Source organism: Pectinophora gossypiella, chromosome 17 (assembly GCF_024362695.1).
Source record: "Pectinophora gossypiella chromosome 17, ilPecGoss1.1, whole genome shotgun sequence".
Taxonomy (NCBI): Eukaryota; Metazoa; Arthropoda; class Insecta; order Lepidoptera; family Gelechiidae; genus Pectinophora; species Pectinophora gossypiella.
In genome coordinates this window covers 5784017-5806791 of record NC_065420.1, presented here as the reverse complement: position 1 = coordinate 5806791, position 22775 = coordinate 5784017, and the positions used below count along the sequence as shown (strand labels likewise).

The 22775-nt window shown below is 37.7% G+C and overlaps 1 protein-coding gene across 1 annotated transcript in view; it reads left to right on the top strand.

Annotated features, from left to right (window-relative positions):
- The window catches only part of LOC126374302 (high affinity cAMP-specific and IBMX-insensitive 3',5'-cyclic phosphodiesterase 8), a 342656-nt gene that overhangs the window by 99943 nt on the left and 219938 nt on the right, over nt 1-22775 (top strand). The window lies entirely within an intron of this gene.

Here is a 22775-nt window from a genome sequence, read left to right as displayed (position 1 = left end):
AAAGACAAAAACCATTAATGTTGTTGCAAGTATTTATTAATTTCATTTTTTCAATAAGATAAATATGTTGTATATTAAATAATGTTTCATGTATAATCAATCACTTTGTCACTATATTACGATTGTATATAGATAAAGAGTAAAATCGATTTATCCATACGACACATTTCGTAACTTTCAAGCTAGATATCTTGAAAACGTGACACTTTAGAGCATAGGTTCATTAAAGCTTTTTTGTTCAGACAAGTGTCCCCTATCGATTTGCACAGGTTTCATCGTGCGCCGCAGTTTTAAAAAATCCGCTAGGTGGCGCCACTGAGATATGCCAGAAAGGTTCATAGCCCTTTATGGAATACCCGTCGATTTTAAGCAGAAATCTAAAACAACCGTCTTAAAATTTTACATCGGCCAATAACCAGACATAATTAAGTAGACACCACGTCAAACGGATTGCATACCAGCGAGATGCCTATTTTATACACACGGGCTATTCATTCATTTTAAAATTAACTTGTTGACAGTCATCCGTTCCTTTCCTTTTCGGTGGATAAGAAAATGACGGGTATAACTTAAAATAAAATTAGGAGATGTCTGCAGGAATCGGGGCCAATTACCCTCTTAGCATATAAATTTCAACTAACACAAATAACATTAAGCTCCATTAATACCATCCTCGAATCAATTAACTCCTTCGTCTAAACATAACTCATACTCAATAGTGACTAACTCACGTAATTGCTATTGAATAGTTCCAGGCGTTATTATTAAAGTTAGAATCAGTTCCGCATCATTGATTTGATTAATTGTCGTTTACTAGCCTATATGTACAAATAAATACAAACTCCCCATGTAAAGTATAAAAGGGTGGATGGGGCCTCACGTTGGCAGGAAACAATAAGTTACTTTTCAAGTCGAAAGAATACTTAGAATGTTTAAACCTATGTTGTTTATAAGTATTTCACATGATGTTTATTGCTTGTGAAACATTAAAGTATAATTGTAATCTGTAATTCAAATAGGGTGAGAAATGTTACACGCCGTCAAGTCTCAGTGTTTTTTTTAATGTATATAATGTACTGCCACAACTCTTATCTTCAAAATTATAAAAAGGTCTGATGTAATCCACAGTAACGGCGTACAAAACCCTATCCATAAGTTGAAGTGTTAAAATATTTTGCAATGGAAAATTCCACTTGATATTAACACAGAATAATGAGTTGCATCATCCCCCCAATATTCTTAACAATGTTACTTACACCCCGTACAAGTACGAACAGGCCATACGAGTACGTATGGGTGTTAGCGACACCTTAACGAATACTGAGGGGGATGATTCAGACCATGATTCTGAGTTGATATCAAGTGGAATTTCCTGTTGAAAAATTCATAAAAATTTTAGTGATTTTAATATTATTTTGAGTTCCATACTTTGCGGCGGAAAATTCCACTTGATATCAACTCAGAATCATGGTCTGAATCATCCCTCAAAGTTTTCGTTACTATATCACTGATACCTGTATACTATACACGTCTCCCTCTATATTATAACAATGGAGAGGTAAATTTAAACAGGGTCATTAAAATAAGGGCAGAGATTTCAACGTCATAAACAAAATCCATCAACAATTATAATAAAATCCCGCTTAAAAACCTTCGACTTTCCCGTATACCTTTAATTAACCCGGTAAAATACAACACGGGATTTTATTGTCCTAATAAACGTGGCCCCAATTGTAATGACGTGGGCTCTGGGCTAATATGGGACGGGAATAGGGATCGTTTGGAATAAAAAGTTCGACCGATCCCTTGTTTCCTAGGGGATAGTGAGTAAATAAGGAAAAAAGTTACCTATAGAAGCCCGCGGGACTCGCAACGTAAACGTACGTACGTAAACTGCCTATATACGTCCCACTGCTGGGCACAGGCCTCTTATCAATCAACCGGAGGGGGTATGGAGCATACTCCACCACGCTGCTCCACTGCGGGTTGGTGGAGGTGTTTTTACGGCTAATAGCCGGGACCAACGACTTAACGTGCCCTCCGAAGCACGGAATCATCTTACTTTTTCGGACAATCAGAATCTGAATCGCCTGAAAAGTCCTTACCAAACAAAGGACAGTCTCACAAAGTGATTTCGACAATGTTCCCATCGGGAATCGAACCCGGACCTCCAGATCGTGAGCCTAACGCTCTAACCACTAGACCACGGAGGCTGACTCACGTTGGTTATATTTCCCTACCTTATATTATTACTAACGGCCCACCTTGGCTTTGCATGGGTCTTCTCTTCTATCGTGTGGGTTGTGAGGTGGATTATTAACCCCATCAAACCTGGTGTCAGGGTTATTATTGAGCCGCCATAGGCCCCTGACATGACTCATGGGACGACTACGTACTTACATCAGTAAATAGCAACCGGGACCAACGACTTAAAGTGCCTTCCGAATCACGGATCATCTTACTTTTGGACAATCAGGTGGATTGGCCTGTAATGTCCTGACCAAAGTAAAGTAAAGTGATTTTTGTGTTCTGTCCCCACCGGGATTCGAACCCGGGACCTCCGGATCGTGAGCGTATTTACATCAGTAAGTAAGTAATAACCGGGACCAACGGCTTAACGTGCCTTCCGAAGCACGGAACATCTTAATTCGCATGGGTGGTGTGTTATGGAGTCTATAGCTTTGTAATAATAATAATAAAATAATATATTTTCCATACAAACTAACACCCCTTATTCCCGCCTTTGTAAGGATTGTTTAGAAAAATAATTACTTATATACTTTCTGATTTCTTTAAATAATGAGTATTTTCTATTAATTTATAAAGCTTACTATTCAAACTTTAGAATTTTGATACAAACTTTGCCACCCCTGTTTATCCCCTTCGGGGTTCAATTTCGCAAAATCCCGCCTTACTGAGCACAAAAGGAACCCCCACGCAAAATTTAATTACCTACTGAACGTACGCGAATTAAAGAAAAAAGCATAATCCTCTCAGCTACTTATTGAATTTGAATATACTTGGAAATCATTATTGCACCAAAAATTAGAACCATTTCATCATCATCATCATCATCAGCCGTACGACGCCCACTGCTGGGCATAGGCCTCCCCCAAGGATCTCCACAACGATCGGTCCTGCGCTGCCCGCATCCAGCGGCTTCCCGCGACCTTCACTATGTTATAACCATTTCATAAACAGAACCATTTATTAAATGTAATTATCTTAAATAAACTTGTTGAAGGTCAATTTATCATTTTTAATCTATGTCATTTTGCAGTGTGTTATGGCTGAGGAGAAGAAATGACAAGAAACTGCAACAGCAAAATATCTTTTAAATCAAAATAGGTATACATTACAAGTTATTTAATAACTAGAGGAACACATTTAATACCAGGCATTTTTATCATTTACGTAATCATTATCGTTAATAAGCTTTTTTACATAAAGTATGTTTCACATGAGCTTTAAATTTACTTTCTGACAAATTCAAAATATTGTCTGGTATTTAATTGTAAAATCGTATTATGTTACGTTCCTTTTCGGCGGATAAGAAAAGGACAACTTAAAAATAAATAAATGGTGCCTACAGGAATTAGCACCAATAATTAAAGCACATAATAACGGGTTCTTACCGCGTTTAAATGGGGATATGAGACTCCCGATATTTCGACACTGTTGCAAGTGCCATGATCACGGGATGACTGATGAGAACCCGTTATTATGTGCTTTAATTATGATAATAACCGCGTAAACTTAAAACAATGTATTAGCACCAATGTTTTCATTTAGGAAGTCCCGAGAACTCAGATTATAAATTCGTTAATTGATACTCCACTTAGCTACACGTTACTTTATTTATTATCTTAACCGATCAATCAAATTTATCTAACATTTTTCCTTCCTGTTAAAATGAGGGGACGAAATCCTTCGTATTACAAAGTAATTACTTTTAACATAAATTTCGATGGACAGGTGTTCTAAAACGGCTATATTCCAGCAATTCATCTAAGTAGCAATATCGCAATTTGACATTTGCGCATATTAAAGTAAGTGCGCAATGCAAACAAATGTCAAATAGCAATATTGCTTTTTAGATGAATTGTTCTGATGTGGCCTTTTTAACTTGATGGGAGAAATAGGCAGATTTTATCGTCATTGTTTATTGGCGTTTTTAACCCCTCAGTAGGCTCTGCACGGCAACCGCGCCGACCGCGATATATCGAGGCCTTCGACCAATAGCCATTTGACGTCCACCTACGTTGATAGCATTCGTAACGTTTATTGGTCCAAGCGCTCGATATAATTCGCGCCGCGCGCGGCGCGGTGGTCATGGTCATGCAGACCCGGCTGGTAATAATAATACTGGTATAAACGGTTTTGACTAACATTTTACCTTGCGGCCTAAAGTTACCTAATATCAAGTAAACTCTTGTGTAAAGTTATATTGTTGGGGATACAATACTCCCGACGACAATCTAGATGTCTCAAGTTAGAACAACCCACGACCACTTCAAAATTACTTTGAGAGTATTACGCTTAAATAGTTTCTAATTAAGGTCCCTTTTAGCGTCTAAATACTAAAATACTATAGTCTTTATTATATTGCTTCTTCTTCTATCGTGTGGGTTGTGAGGTTGAGTACCAACCTCATCAGCCCTGGTGTCAGCGTTACTATTGAGCCGCCAAAGGCCTCTGACATGGCTCAAGTAAAAACTTACTTAGATACATCAGTAAGTGGTAACCGGGACCAACGGCTTAACGTGCCTTCCGAAGCACGGATCATCTTACTTTTGGACAATCAGGTGATTAGCCTGTAATGTCCTAACCAAACTGTCCCCACTGGGAATCGAACCCAGGACCTCCGTATCGTGAGCCCAACGCTCAACCACTGGACCATGGAGGTCGCCGATTATATTGTTTTTTTGAGAGAGAATTTGTATTTTCTTTACTTAATATTTATTGAAATTAGAAATGCAGGCCTAAGCGAACATAATGAATCTTAAAACGGGAGTTTTCTGAAAATAGGGCATATTCAAATTCAAAAATATCTTTATTCAGTAGGTAACATAGTTACACTTTGAATCGTCAATTTTTACATAACGAACGTCTCGTCCGCCTAAAACTACTGCAGCTTCTCACAACCTTATACAGGTTGCAGGCCGGGGAAAAGAAACTGCAAGAAAAACCTCGGCACAGGGCCCTAGACGTTCTTTTAAAAAAACATAAAGACAGGTACGCCCGCGGATGCCGAAACCCCTTTAGGGATCTAAAGTGGTAGGCAAAGGTGTATAATTTGTACACACAGTCCTCTCCAGCCATGTTTAAGACCCATATAGTAAAAGGAGAGCCTATTGCCATTAACCGGGCAGAAATCCTGGAAACCACGTGGTTACCAATTATCTATGATTTACACTCATGAACTCGAATTTAGTGATATAGAACCTGAGCCGGGTTTCGAATCGGTGACCTTATGATGTAAGTCTCGCATTGTTCGAACAGAGGGGTTAAAATGGCCACATCGAAGCAATTCATCTAAGAAAGCAATGTTGCTATTTGACATTTGTTTGCATTGCGCACATACTTTTATATGCGCGAATGTCAAATTGCAATATCGCTTATTTAGATGAATTGCTTCTATGTGGCCATTTTAACCCCCAGGACTATCACGGAAAGTTAGGTACCTACCTGATATACCCATATCGAACTGAGTCGTGTACTAGGTTCAAGATAAATTATGAAATTCCGATTAAGTACTAAAGGAATACAAACAGATATAAAACTAACGAAAAACATTTTATTTTTTTCTATTTAACTTATTTATGAATTTTAATCAAGAAAAACGTAATAATAAGTCCGACATTTTATCACTTTTTCTATGACGTCACAGTGTGCTTTTTCATAAAATTCCATGGTAATTTCGTGTTTTGACGTTTAGTAAAAAGTAGCTGGTTTGACTAGTTGGAAACTAGCCTATTAGCTTTGTTGACAACAATCCATCTGTCACTGACATTTTAGTACAGGAAAAGGCAAATGACAAAAAACATATTCAAAATTACGACATTTCTTTTCAGTTCAATACAAATAAGTTCCTGAGCTGTAAAATTTTCATTGCAGTCCTTCACAGTAAAAGTATAAAGGCACCTTTTTAACGGAAAATCTCATTGGTGGTACAATGGAAATCGTTTAGCACAATGGAGTAAGAAGCTTTTAACCCTTCCATCCATTGCCCGTCAAGAAAAAAAGTAATTACAACATTTATATTAATTAATCTCCGACGCGCCGGTACAAATTCCAAAAAAAGAAATAGAACCGTTTTGTTGTATTAGGTTTTCTGCTGTCATTACGTGAAGTCTTATTAGTAACTTACTTATCGTACTATTGGTAACCAATTTAATATAAAAAAATAATATACCTTTTTTATTTGCAATACCTACTAATTCAATTAATATCTAGACATAGGTTTAAATTAAATAACCTTTTCCTCTTCCGTGTCACATAATACCAAACAAAAGTTGAGTATTTAATCAGTTAAGTTGAATAAGTGTTTACTTCTCATCAAACAAATCAAAACATGTCAGATTTTTTTCCAATAAAACGCAAAGTATTTTAAATTATTTTTGTACTAATACATTATTTTTACATCAAAATGATTTTGTCACATATTATTTTGCAGTTTGTGACTGCTCTCAAACAGGGTGACAAAGAAAAAACGCAGAAATATATTTTATGAATATAATAATTTTGGTCCGGAACACTTTTACTGCGTAATTGACTACTTTTTGTTATCCGAGAGTTTTCCGCGATCATTATACGTCTCTCGGGCTTGTTTATTTTTCGTAATAGGATGGGATCTCCGTTCTGTCCCTTTTTAAGGATAAAACATTCAGTAAGAATTTAGGACTGCTGAGGTTGACGGCGCTATCTCACTAGAACACCACGGTTGCGCGATCAACGAAATGTATATGAATTTTAGACAGGTCTAAGGTCTAGGTCTAAGGTCATTTTAGTCAGCTCGGTGGCGCAACTTTGATGCTGGTAAATGAATCACTTGCCCGTAGTGCAACCAGTATATATAACCCTAGCCCGGATGTGAAACTTGAACATTGGCACAGAAAGACAGAGAGAAACACGAGGCCTTTGAAATGTGGTGTTGGAGGAAGAAAGAATAAGTTGTACAGAAAGGGTTACTAATGAGGAAGTGCTAGTAAGAGCAAGGGAAAAGAGGCAAATATTGATAGTTATCGAATACAGAAGAATCAAGATGATTGAACGCTTAATAAGACGAAGAGTAAGGGGAAGCTACAAGGAAAGTGAGGAAGGGGAAGACCAAGAAGAGCTTACATGGATCAGAGAAGGTGAACGTCGTGTCTTATAGGAAGTGAAAGAATTGGCCTTTGATAGACAAGAATGGAGAATGCTACATCGACAAGAGCGTGGCTCTTAGGTAAATTGATGATGATGATGAAGCTCAGTGAGCATGGAAGGTGGCGCGGAATCTCTAGCAATGTTCCAGTTTACGCGCTCACACACACACACACGGCGGGGCGTGGTTTTCATGCAGTCCTGCTTCCCGCCAGTAGACACCACCTTTGTACATCCACGATTCTCGCTTCTTGGTACTATAATACTGTTCAAACAACAGCTGGCTACGAGTTGTTGGCACTTGTTTACTATTGTAAGCTTTATTTTTATATTGAAAATGTTTTTATAAGTATATGTATACAACTACGATTGCGTGGGCCAAACGAATCATAACTTTTAACCACCATTATGGTATTTCTGTCTTAAACATAACATCACGTCTGTATCCACAAAAGGGTGAGCTGAGGTGTAGAATATTATACAGCCACTCGCCAGCTATGTTTAAGTCCCATGTAACAGGGTACAAATCCTGAGAACCACGAGTAAGATCTTAAAACCTATCAAACCGACCTATCGCCTTTAATTATCCCATATAACCTATATAGCTTGCGAGTATATTCCCAATTGGGATAGTCAGAGGTAGATCCATAGCAAGTTGAACTGAGTACCTATTTTATTTATTACCATAACGGCGTAACCGGGTTTTATAGGCCATAATAATCGTAATGTCTTCTAATAAAGTATGATGATGACCAGGTTAGTATAATATATATTAAATCATGATTTGGATTAACACGGTGTTATACCAACCCCATCAACACTGGTGTCAGGGTTATTAATGTGCCGCCAAAGCGCCCTGACATGGCTCAGGTAACGACTACATACTTACATCAGTAAGTAGTAGGGACCAACGGCTTAACGTGCCTTCCGAAGCACGGATCATCTTACTTTTGGACAATCGGGTGATCAGCCTGTAATGTCCTAACCAAACCAGGGATCACAAAGTGATTCACACGGGTTGTGTGAACATCACTACTTACGAGTACTTACCAAAAAAATATCGACCTTAAAGTATCTGCAAAGTGATTTAGCCAGACGAATAGGAAACATCGAAAACTTACCCAGAAGCTTATTATGTAAAATACGTCCCACGAAAATGACACAGAGAGAAGAAAAACGGACAACATTCTTGTACTTACTAAGATTTTTTTATCGACGAAATGCTACACCAATCTGAAACAAAGTTCTCTTTGTAAGGAGTCGTTACAAGCAAATTGTTATTTGAAGACGTCATCCGCCGTTACTTTACAAGTTTTCTTTACAATTTTCATATTTCCATCACTGACTTTTAATGGGCAACATTGTTCGTCTTCTATTGAACATTTCATCATCATCAATTTAAGAGCCACGCTCTTGTCGGTGTAGCATTTTCCATTGATTTTTTTTTTTAATTGAGTGAAATTTAATATTCTTTGATAGTTTATTAGATGTGCGTGGGGAGCCATGGTAGCCCAGTTGGTAGAACGCTTGCCTCTCACTTTGAGGTTGCAAGTTCGAATCCAGAATGATTGTGAATTGTCGAATTTGTTCTCGAATTCATATTTGGATCATAAATGATTATCACGTGCTCAGCGGTGAAGGAAAACATCGTGAGGAAACCCACATTCCCGAGAAATGCATTTTAGGACGTATGTGACCTAACCTGTATTGGGCTGGTTTTACCCTTCACGGGTTGGAAGGTTAGACAGGCAGTCGCTTCTGTAAAAAACCGGATCTGTTAAAATTAAATCTTCAGGTTAGGTAAGCGAACCCTGTGAAAAATGGGATAATGCTAGTGAGATGATAGTTTATTAGACAAGCCCGTAGACTAGTAACGCTTTCAGTCAATAATGTAGATAAATGATCCTAACTGACACAATTTCGCGTCGCCTCATGTCAATTATCATGTGTGTCAGCACTATTTTATTTATTTACTATAATTTTAACCTTCGTATGGAGTATAGCCCTCTATGGATGTGAAACTTGGACACTGACACAGAAGGACAGAGAGAGACTCGAGGCCTTTGAAATGTGGTGTTGGAGGAGGATGGAAAGAATAAGTTGGACAGAAAGGGTTACAAATGAGGAAGTGCTAGTAAGAGTAAGGGAAAAGAGACAAATACTGAGAATTATTGAGGACAGAAGAGGCAAGATGATTGGACACCTAATAAGACACGACGAATTCATTAAAAACATCATAGAAGGAAAGCTAGAAGGAAAGAGAGGAAGGGGAAGACCAAGAAGAGCTTACATGGAACAGATTAAGGAAAAGGTTAACGTCGTGTCTTATAGGGAGGTCAAGGAATTGGCCTTTGATAGACTGGAATGGAAAATGCTACACCGACAAGAGCGTGGCTCTTAAATTGATGATGATAATTTTAATAAAGCAGGCGTAACTTTCATGTCACCAGATAAAAATGATATTCTTTCATTTATACCTTATTTTTATCGGTTGCCTTAAACTATAAAGTTGATTTTCTTTTTTCTATTTAACTTATTTATGATTTTTAATCAACTAAAGAATAATAAGTCCAACATTTTATCCCGTCACAGTGTGCTTTTTCATACAAATACCTTAGTAATTTCGTGTTTTGACATTTAGTAAAAGGTAACTGATTTGACCAGTTGGAAACTAGCCTACAGATAAAATTACTACTATGCATCTTCTCCTTTTTTCCCAGGTTATACAATATACATATATACAAGGTGTTAGTAACACCGTAACTAAAACTTTGGAAGATGATTCAGACCATGATTCTTATTTGATATCAAGAGGAATTTTCCGACGCAAAAGTATGGAACTGAAAAAAAATAAAAAAAACACTAAAATTTTCATCAATTTTCCGACAGGGAATTCCACTTAATTTTAACGCAGACTCATGGTCTGAATCATCCCCCTTAGCATTTACCTATTACGGTGTCACTAACACCCATAAGTACTTGTATGGCTACCTGTACGTACTTGTACAGGGTGTAAGTGACATCTTAACGAATACTGAGAGGGATAATTCAGCTCATTATTCTGAGTTAATATCAAGTGGAATCTTCCATTGGCAAAGTATAAAATTGAAAATAATTTAATAAAAACTAATAGAAAATCATGTATTTTGCGACGGAAAATTCCACTTGATATCAACTCAGAATCATGATCAGAATCATCCCCCTTAGAATTCGTTACGGTGTCAGTTAGTGACAGTTACCATACAAGCACTTATGGATTAACACCCATACGTACCCAACCTGTACGTGTTGTTGGTTCAGCTCATTATTCTGAGTTAATATCAAGTGAAATATTCGATTGCCAAAGTATAGAATGGAATATAATTTAAAGCACATAATGGTGCTAATTCCTGTAAATACCATCTAATTTTATTTTAAGTTATATCTGTCATTTTCTTATCCGCCGAAAAGGAAAGGGACGGGTAATCGACAAGCATAAAATTTATGGAACACACGTCAATTTTAAGCACAAATCTAAACCAACCGTCTAAAAATTTTACGTCAGTCAATAACCCGACACATTAATTTACTCATTCTTCCTAAAATTAAGAGCTGTGAATCATCCGTCCCTTTCCTTTTCGACGGATATGAAAATGACGGATATAACTTAAAATAAAATTAGGCGGTGTCTCCAGGAATCGGGGCCAATAACGGGCGGGTAATGGGGAGTCTCATATCCCCATTTAAACGCGGTAAGAAAACCCGTATTAAAACCCGTACAAAAAAAAACCCGTTAAAACCCGTATTTAAACCCGTTATTATGTGCTTTAATTATGATAATAACCGCGTAAACTTAAAACAATGAATATAATTTAATAAAAACTAAAAGAAAATCATGTATTTTGCGACTGGAAATTCCACTTGATATCAATTCAGAATCATGATCAGAATCATCCCCCTTAGTGTTCGTTACGATGTCACTAACACCCTGTATAGACTCGTGAGCGCATTTTAAATACGAATAAAATGTCAGTTTCTTTTCTTAGTAGCTACAATATCCCCCACCTGTTCATGGTTATTTATAGTTGAACCATTTTGTGACGACACTCCAGGTGTTACGTCTCGTGCGTTTAAATCTAAGGTGTGATTAGATCACAGTTGGGAGAAAAGACACTCAAGACCCCGTGACCTCTAGTGTTATTCATGAGACTATTCATAGAAATCCTTACATAAACAGCCGACAGACCCATTTTTGGGCACACGCTCAACACCTCAACCGGGGGGAATGGAGCATACCCCAACACGCTACTACGCTACAATAGGCTACTTGACAACCTAGTCAAATGAGATACTTTTTACGAACATCGTTTTTTTTTTTGTTTTTCGACATCACCATTATAATTAACGATTAAACGAACTTAAGTGAAGTTCTATCGTAATTATACGAGTGCTTCGTTCAAAGAGATTAGTGCAATGAATGGTGTCACTATGCGTTACTACATTGTGTTCAAGCTTATCATCACTAGTGACTTTTTGTAATTATTTCTTTTTATTTTGGTGCAATAAAGTGTATTTGTATTGTATCATCGTATAGGTTACTAATCTCGAGAACGAAGCACGAAGTATAATGGATTTAGAACAACATAACCACTTCAACGATCATAAATTCAATTCTCAGTAACAACTTTAACAGTGAAGATATAGAGTTCAAAATACCGCGCCAAGTCCCCAGCATCACCTAACTGTCAGTTAAATCGTTGTCTTCTATTATCGCTATCATGTGATGACGCAGAAGTCTCTAGGTAACAAAATAGTCTATCTGTTCGAGCGTTCGACTTACGATCTGGATGTCAGGGTTCGATTCCCCATAGATTCATTTTTAAAAACGCCGCAAACATTACAGGCTGAATCACCTGAAATTTAAAAATGTTCTGGGATTTAAAAAGACCACATCAAAGCAATATTGCAATTTGACATTTGCGCTTAAAGTAAGTGCGCAATGCAAACATGTGTCAAATAGCAATATTGCTTTTTTTTTTTGATGAATTGCTTTGATATGGCCTTTTTAACGTATTTCGGAAGGCAGCTTAAGTCGTTGGTCTTGACAACCCTAATATCAAGGTTGGTTGGATCGGTCATTGACCCCACATTACACACGTTAGAAGAACAAGAAAAAGACTACCAAAGCCATAGTAAAAAGAGTTAAGTAACTACACTTCTTTCAGGCTCAGGTAGTGTTGTATATGTATTCCAATATCTTAGTGTGAGTGGTTGCGTCCACGCACGGTTACATATTTATGTATGTGTTTGATAAATAAAAGTCAGTGTGTTCTAAACCATCTTTGATTCCACACGTCCACATATCGATACTTAACAGTGGCGACGACTACCCACAAGAAAAATAATCATAATGTCTCAATTCGGGATTTTAAACAGTTTTGATCACAATTTACAATCATGGCAGACATACAAAAACCGGTTACTTCAATGGTACATCGCGAACGACATCGATGAGACAAAGGATCCACATGGAATAAAGAGGCGGGCTATTTTATTGAGCGCACTCAGCGACGGCACATATAAACTGGCAGCAGATTTGGCCTTGCCAAAGGAACTGCAGGTAGTGCCATTCGAAGACGTTTTGAAGCTTTTGGATAATCACTTTACGCCCAAAGTATGTGGTTTTAGCGAAAGATACAATTTCTACGTTGCGACACAAACGGTGGGTGAAACCTACCCACAATGGGCAGCGAGATTGCGCGGGCTAACGGCACATTGCAACTTCCAAGACGTAGAAGAAGCGTTAAGGGATCGGTTTGTAATGGGCATGCTACCGGGACCGGAGCGAGAGAAGCTATTTGCGCAGGATCCAAAAAAACTAACTTTAGCGGGAGCGGTGGAGCTGGCGGCGAGCGTACAAAGTGCACGCCAAGGAGCGGCGGCAGCCACGGGGAGCGCGGCTGCGACCGCGCCGCACGAACAGCTGTTTAAGATGAACCAGTCCCCCGAAACCAGCGTCAGCCGCGTCAGTAACAACAAAACTCAGTGCACGGTTTGTGGTTATAAAAACCATACGTCATCGCAGTGCAGATTTGCCAGTTATAAGTGTAAAAGGTGTAACTTAAAAGGGCATTTAAGTCGAATGTGCAAAAAAATTAACTTTGTGTCACACGTAGGAGAAGTCATTGAGAGCGCGGATGATGACGGTGAGTTATATTTAAATAATATTCGGTCGATAAAGGGAGAACCTATGGTTGAAACAATAATTGTTCAGGGTATTAAGGTCAAGTTTCAAATTGATAGCGGTTCTGCCGTCACGGCGATTTCCGAAAAAATGTACAAAATGCATTTCCAACACGTGCCATTATCAATAACTAACAAGCGCTTGTTAACATATACCGGCGATTGTATTGATTGTCTCGGAATAGCGCCGTTACAAGTTAACTATAACGGGCTGACACATGTTTTGGATGTTTACGTAATCCAAAGAGGAGGGCCGCCGATTCTCGGCCGTGATTTCATATCGCTTTTTAAAATAGAAATGTTTCCCGTTAATTTCTTGTCACAAAACCACGTCTTAGTTGGAAATCTACAATCACGATATCCATCAGTATTTACAAATGAGCTAGGCATGTTTAACAAATACAAAGTTAAATTACAATTAAAAGGAAGTGCTAAACCAACGTTTTTTAAAGCTCGCCCCGTCGCATTCGCACTTAGAGACAAGATCGACGCAGAGATCGAGCGGCTGACTCGTTTAGGTATATTACAACCGGTTGAACATGCAGAGTATGCGTCACCCATTGTACCGGTACTCAAGCGCAATGGCGCGATTAGGCTTTGTGCGGACTACTCCGTATCAATAAACAAACAATTGCTTATAGAACAATATCCATTACCAACGGCCCAGGAATTGTTTACTAAAATACATGGAGGGCAACAGTTTACTAAGCTCGATCTATCGCAAGCTTACAACCAATTTGTACTAGATGACGAATCACAAAATCTAACGTGCATAAACACACACCGCGGAATTTTTAAATACACAAGGTTAGTATTTGGCCTCGCGAGCGCACCGGCAATTTTCCAACGTGCGATGGAGGGGCTGCTGTCTGGCATGGAAGGGGTTGTGTGTATGTTGGACGACATTCTGATCACGGGCACGGACAGAGATCAGCACCTTCAGCGTCTTGAGGCCGTGTTACAAAGGTTGCAAGAAGCGGGATTGACGTTACAAAAAGATAAATGTGAATTTTTCAAGGATCAAGTGGAGTATTTAGGTTATACTATAGATAAACGCGGGTTACAGAAGTCCCCGCAAAAAGTAAAAGCTATAGCAGAAGCGCCTACACCCACTAACTTGAATAAACTTCAGTCGTTTTTAGGACTGGTAAATTATTATCGAAATTTTGTACCTAACGCATCCACGATATTGTGTCCTCTATACAGCCTACTACAAAAGGGTAGTAAATGGTCTTGGGGGACAGAACAAGATAATTCTTTTAAAAAAATAAAGCAAATTCTTGCTTCGGACCGCGTTCTGGCTCATTTTAATCCTCACGCTAAAATCATTTTAACAGTAGATGCATCACCAAGCGGATTGGGGGCGATTTTATCGCAGGTTGAGGCAGACGGAGTGGAGAGGCCTGTATCTTTCGCATCACGGACACTAAACAGCGCGGAGAAAAAATATTCTCAAATTCAAAAAGAAGCTACGGCAATTATTTTTGGTGTACGTCGTTTTCATCAGTATGTATACGGCCGATCTGTTCCGTTTGTTTTACGTACCGACCACAAGCCTCTCTTATCAATATTTGGACCCTATCGCGGGATACCAGAAGTATCTGCTAATAGGTTACAACGCTACGCCATGTTTTTAAGCGGCTACAATTATACTATAGAGTATATACGCAGCGCAGAAAATAGCGCTGATTTTCTCTCTCGCGCCAGTCTGCCCGATCAGGACTCGCGCGCGATTAGTGATAACAGACAACTCGCCGGCTGCGATGACCGTGCGTCATATGTTTATTTTACAACAGATGATAGTTTACCGGTAACGCTTCACGAAATGCGCGAGGAAACCATGAGAGATGCAACACTGAGTAGGGTTGTAAAATATATTTTAGGTGGTTTGCCGCAAAAAGTGACGGATGTTGCAATTAAACCGTATTTTGTGTGTAGAACACAGCTATCAACGGAAAAAGGGTGTGTTATGCGAGGCCATAAAATAGTTATTCCAAATAAATTAAGGGATACAATATTAACTGAACTGCACAGTGCACATTTAGGCATTGTCAAAAGTAAGGCTGAGGCACGAAGCAGGTTTTGGTTTCCAGGAGTTGATGAGGCTATAGAGAAGATGATTGCCAGCTGTAAGGTATGTGCTCAGCTTAGACCGTCGCCCGTGCGCGCTCCGCTCGCGCCGTGGCCACACCCGCCGCAGCCGTTCTACAGGATTCACATAGACTTTCTCGGCCCTATTAATGGTCAGTCGTATTTAGTGATTGTAGACGCGTATACTAAGTGGGTGGAGGCTTATCATATGACGAGCACGTCTACGACGGCGGTGATTTCTAAATTATACGAATTCATTTCGAGATACGGATTACCACATACCTTAGTAAGTGATAATGGCACGGCTTTTACTTCACACGAATTTAAAACATTTTGCATTTCAAACGGAATTTCGCACGTGACGTCACCTGCTTATCACCCAGCCAGTAACGGTCAGGCGGAGAGCTGCGTTAAGATTGTGAAACGAGGAATAAAGTCCTGTCTCATAAACAACACGCACAAAAGCAATTTAAATAATCAATTATTGAAGTTTTTGTTTAACTACAGGAATTCTGTACATTCGACAACCGGTTTTTCGCCCGCCCAACTGGTATATGGTCATAGGCTTCGTTCGCGGTTAGACTTAATTAATCCACAAACTCCACCGCCAGCATCCGACTCTCTCGCAAAAAATGTGCAACTTAAACAGTGTTCACAGAGTAAAGCATACCAGGGTACAAACGTACAAGTATATAGTCCGGGAGACAATGTACTTTATAAAAAAACAAATGTTAATAAACAATTTTCATGGAATAGAGGACTAATTATTAAAAGAATCGGAAAAGTTGTTTATTTAGTAAAGGACCTTGTCACAACAGAGCAATATAAAAAACACAAAAATCAGTTGTTATTATACAAAGGTACAGACCACACCACCCACCATCCATGGAACTGTCCGATAGAACCGCTAGATGTAATTCCTTCTGTGCCAGGGAATTACAGGAACCAAGAGGAGACATCTCACCATAATATTATGGAAGAAATCCACCCATCTGCGCCACAACCTGATGGGCCACGGCGACAACTTGAAGGGGAAGAAGATGCGGATGAATTCCATGAGGCAGAGGAAGCGGCAGTCGACGCTGCGAGCGAGGAGAGCGCTCAGCAGCTGCCAGCGCCCCCAACAACGTCAGACAGACCCCTATTCGATGGGCGGTTGCGGTCTGTACCACGAGTAGACTATAAGAAGTTTTTCTATATAAATATGTTAAGTAAAAGCTAAAAGGGGAGGAACTGTTGTATATGTATTCCAATATCTTAGTGTGAGTGGTTGCGTCCACGCACGGTTACATATTTATGTATGTGTTTGATAAATAAAAGTCAGTGTGTTCTAAACCATCTTTGATTCCACACGTCCACATATCGATACTTAACAGGTAGTAAGGAAGCACACACACATAACTACATAAGCGTGTGGTAAGCGAACGCTCAAATTCGCATAGATTCTTCGCTAGCAAAATTCTTGTGAAAGTATGTACGACTCTTTAGAAAATATTTGACAAGAATGTCAGAAGGATCAAAAAGGAAGAAAATGATGTTTACGCACGCTATGTGTGTTTTATGTGGGCATATATATATATATATATATATATATATGTCACCGTAAAATTGTAAATAACGTTAGATTATAATCTATCTCGCGAGATTGTGAACTGTCGAAAAATTGTGAAACGTAATATACTGCTTACAATTTAACGTATTATTATTCGTCAGATTATAATCTATCGAAGTAAAACTGTTAAATCACAATCTTACAATTGTCAAATTGTCAACTGTCCGACGGCTGTCCCTGATTGGTCGGCCTTACAGTAGACCGTTCTGTGTCCATAGAGTTAGGAATAAAACACAGGTGTCAGTCAAATAAAATAAATGCTCTTCAAGATTGTGAAATCAAGTACGTATTTATTAATTATTTAGTAAGTAATCAATAATTCTGACATCACATGGTAAGAAAAAATGTATCAAAATTAAAAAATCTGAAACGTACCATTCAGTATACTTTTCGTGTGTAAGATAAACATGCTGGCGGCATAGGGGTGGCCCAAGGGCCACCCCCGCCGCACCCTAACCTACTGTTATGCCTTGTAAAAATTATGACAAAACACTATTATTCTAAAAAAGAATTATGGATATCTATTTATTAATCCCAAAAATAAGTTATACCTAACAAACCAGTATTCCTAGATGTAATTATGGGAAAGTAAAACTATTATGCTAAAAAACGTTATGCAAAAAGGATTATGATAAATAAAATTATGACAAAAACATTTATGCATTTTAAGAGAATCCCAAATTAACATTATGCTCACTCTAATAGTTTTGTAACTCTATGGTATAGCACGCGAGGTGCGTTTCGTATCACAATTTGACGGTTTCACTTCGATAAATTATAATCTACCGAAAAATAATACGTTAAATTGTAAGCAATATGATACGATTCATAATTATTCGACAGTTCACAATCTCGCGAGATTCAAATCGATAGATTATAATCTAACGTTATTTACAATTTTACGGTGACATATATATTATGTTTTAGTTCACATTTTAGTATGTCTGAAGAGAATCTCTTCTTCTAACGTGTGGGTTATGTAGTCTTTACATGAGCCATGTCAGGGGATTTTGGCGGCTCAGTAATAATAAGAAGAAGAAGTGTGGGTTGTGAGGTGGATGGCCAACTTCAACTTCCGTGTCAGGGTTATTATTGCGTCGCCATTGGATACCACAGCCCACTAAAGCCGAAGACCGCATACGAATCCCTAGGCTTGTATCATCTAGAGAAGAGCAGAACACTTGACAAGACCGGAAGACAACAGATGGACTAAGGCAGTTAGAGAATTATGGCCAAGAGATGGTAGACTATATCCAGGCTGACCACCAGCCCGACCGGATGGCATTGTGAGGTATGCCGGAAAGTAGTAGATAAGACTTGCACAGGACCGGAAAGGATGTTGTGAAAGACAGGAGCCCTATACCCAGCAGTGACTGGATACAGGCTGAGTAGATAGAGGCATTGAAGGTATTACTGAAATACTAGGACAATGAAATTTTAGGAATATCTTGTTAGGACAATTGACTTTAGGATATTCTGTTGAATATATGCCTGTTGACCCCGGCACCATTATCTCTATAATAGGATTATGTCTTCATTAGGTAAATGAATTAATTATTCATTTCCCATACTGCCTTAAATGAAGGCCCAATAAAGTAGTGTTTTTAATTAATTATTATAAATAATGAACGACCCATTATACTTAATAGATTATAATACATTTTATTATTTAATTAATTCTGGGTTGACTTCAATTATAACGTACCTACTATTTTAAAACATTTTAACAATTTGATGATGGCATTTTCAGCAAGTTCATTAATTTTAATGATATTATTTAATTATGAGATTAAACGAACTTACCTGTAAGTGAAGTTCTATCTCAATTATACGAAGCTCCTTGTTCGAGAGGTTTTTAACAGTGTAGTCTACGTCTTATGCTCCAGCATCGTCACAATTTTCAAAGCTCATATCCAAAGCTAAAAAAAAAAAAGTTAGTTTCCCGCTTCCTGAACGCAGCTGTCAACTAATGTCATTATGTTTAAAGCATGTTTCATGGACAACTCCATCACCTGTGGAAGCTTTAGGGCGGGATATTAAAATTGAAGGGAGGGAGTCCTCTCGAACAAGGAGCTTCGTATAATTGAGATAGAACTTCACTTACAGGTAAGTTCGTTTAATCTCATAATTATACTCGCTCCTTGTTCGAGAGGTTTTTAACAGTGTAGATGTTCAAAGTTTAGTTGGGAATGAAACATTTAAATTGAAACGAGTACCAATAATATGATTATTCATTAATGAATAAAGTACATTGTTATCACAAAAGCTAATTAAGCTGCCCATGACTTTAATCCCAATAAAGGCAGTCAGAGGCACAGCCGTCGCCTGATAAACTCAGCGCGGCGTTCCACCAAACGTTTTGATATTATCATGTAAAAAACAATAAGAATAATAACTGTTCGCTAAACAAAGTTTCACCAGTTCTCAAGAATGGAATCGATATTAGTATGTTATATATGGTTATACTATACTGTACTAGAATAGATACATAGTGCTAAATAATAAAGTTGAAGTTGAGCAAGTACATTAAATACCTATTTCACATTACTATCAATTTCACAACAAAAGAACTACACAAGAACAAATTTCTGATGGAGCTCAACATCAAGATTGGCTATAAGAGCCTCACAGGGACCTCACCATAGAGCACATTTCCGAAGCTCTTGAACAACAACGATAGTTATAGTCGAAAGGACTGTGAGACTTCATCATATAGTATAACACTCATTTTTCATTGGCACACCAAGGGCTACAATAATTATCAAAGTTACACATTATTTGTTTACATACATAAAATAAGAAGAAATACATAAAGAAGAAAGGGTAATGACGAGGGCACCCAGACACAAGATTGATTGTAACATCCTGTGCTAAGTTGGCAATTGTTGTCGACATTGAGTAGTTAAATGAATCCTAAGACATCATGTCAAATTGATTAGAGAAAATACAAATATAAGTGCAAGTAAGAATTTCGATACATTTATTCAAATGACCTTTTTCATTAAAATATTCAGAACCACTGAACTAAACTTTCCTCTTTGTTATAAGATATTGTTAAATGAGGCTGAAAGTATAAAGAGGGGAAGTGCATTTACATTATGTACTTGTGTGATAATTATCTTCGTAATAATTAAGATTTTGTTTTTATTAAAATAGATTACCTGAGCCCACGTTATTGTGTATTACCTAATATCGACCATATGGGCTTGGTAATAATATTTAGTATATTTTTTTATGTGGTAATAATAAATATAACTTGTTGTGGATTTTTTCCTATTCCTCTATGCAACCTTTCACCCACCAATCAGATGATAGAACAACGTACACACAACACATTAACACACGCAACATTGTTTACGCAGCTATCTCTTTAGTGTAATAATTATTGAATTTGTTTTTAGGACAGTAATAGTAACGTCCTATTATTTACTGGAAAAAATAAATAAATGAATAAAACATATTTTACCCTTAGGTATGCAGTTACATATAAGGATAACATTAATTTATTAATTATCGGTCGTGTAGGTATATTATCATCGTTCGTAAAAATCATCCTTTCCTTTAACCTAACTTAACATGATCCTGTTGTTTGCACAGGGATTCACTTCTCGTACCCATCCTGAAGATTTAATATGTCAGGTTATTTAGTGAAGGGACCTGCCTGATTTACGTTACAACACTAACCGAAAAATAGGATAAACATATATTTATCATGAAAATATTATTGTTACTTCTCCACTGCAGTTTGGTTCCGATTGATTAAGTGGAGGGACATTATTGTTGTAATTTTTATATTAATTGTAAACTGTGTTTTGGGCTGATCAGCAACAACATAATAAATATACAACAACATAATTTAGAGAAAACGCTAATGGTGATGTAAGTTATATGTTACTAATGAACTATTTTTCCTTCCTTTTCACCTATGAGTTAATAATAAAAAGGGCAACTATTCTATCTAACCGAACTAGGTATCAAAATTTTACAATTTCGAATGTAATACTTGAAGGAAATTTTCATTGAAGTTATAATATTATCAGGTAGGTACCTCAATTTATACTGAGATTAGTATTGTTATTCCTGATTAACAAAGACAGGATTTGAATCCCATGTCTTAATGATAATGCTAAAACTTTTAGTGATAGACATTCGGAATTAATTTTACAAGAATTTTGAAAAAGTAAATATCATAAAGGTAGGTATATTTGCTTGTGCAAATTTTCCCATTATAACTTTATAGGGAATTCTTCTTCCTCATGAGGTACTATTCTTAAACGGCCTTGCTGCCTGGGCCACTGTTGATACTAATGGCTGTGAGACTGCTAATACATCTGGTTGTAGCTCCGCTACTACTGCTGGCTGTAGGGCAGCTGGTACTGCTGGTTATGGCACTGCTGATCATGACTGGTTGCATCACTGCTTTTATTGCTGGCTGTGGGGCGGCCTGCTGATACTGTTCCTTGTGGGCTTTCTGTTCATGCTGTTGGCTGTGGGGCTGCCTGCTGATACTGTTGTCTCTGTTCCACAGATCCTGTTGCTATCTTTACTCACTCTTCGGGCAATGTTATTCATTATTATTTATGTGCTATTTGAATTTTATGATGTTGGTTGAAAGAATTTAATAGCAGTATTCTCTAACCATGTCTTGTGTACAGTTATCTCTTTTGAAAGTAATCTCTGACATTACATACTATTAATACTTTGATTTCTAGCACAGTTGAGGTTGATTAATAGAACAGAGGCTTTTAGGTTTTGAATTGTCGGTTATTTCTTCAGAATTTGTACTCTCATTATTTTATAATAATCAATTTGACATAATAGTCTATTGTTTCTCAGCATTAGTCTAATCTTGAGTTTCAACATAGGTAGGTAAGCCCCGACAATTCAATGGTTTATCTTCGATTCCTCAAGTGACAAACCAAACATGGAAATAAAAGTATAAAAAATAGTTGGTCTATGTTCTAGCTATCTACTAGCGTTTAGCAAAAGGCGATACTTGTAGTGGTAGCTTTATGTTATTTGAGTTGATACCATCAAGTCCATTGTCTATCCTCTAAGTGATAGCTCTAGGTATGGAAATGAGAAATAGGTATATAGCGCTTGCCAATGCCGACCATAATCGTGGTAGCTCTTATATTAATAGGGTTCATACCATATAGTCCATTGTCTATCCTCTAAGTGATAGCTCTAAGTATGGAAATGAGAAATAGGTATATAGCGCTTGCCAATGCCGACCATAATCGTGGTAACTCTTATGTTAATAGGGTTCATACCATCAAGTCCATTGTCTATCCTCTACGTGATAGCTCTAAGTATGGAAATGACAAATAGGTATGTTAGCGCTTGTCAATGGCGACTTTCTTAGTGGTAGCTCTTACATTCATTGTGTTGATACCTTCAAGTCCATTGTCTATCCTCTAAGTGATAGCTCTAGGCATGGAAATGATAAATAGGTATATTAGCGCTTGGCAATGGCGACCTTCCT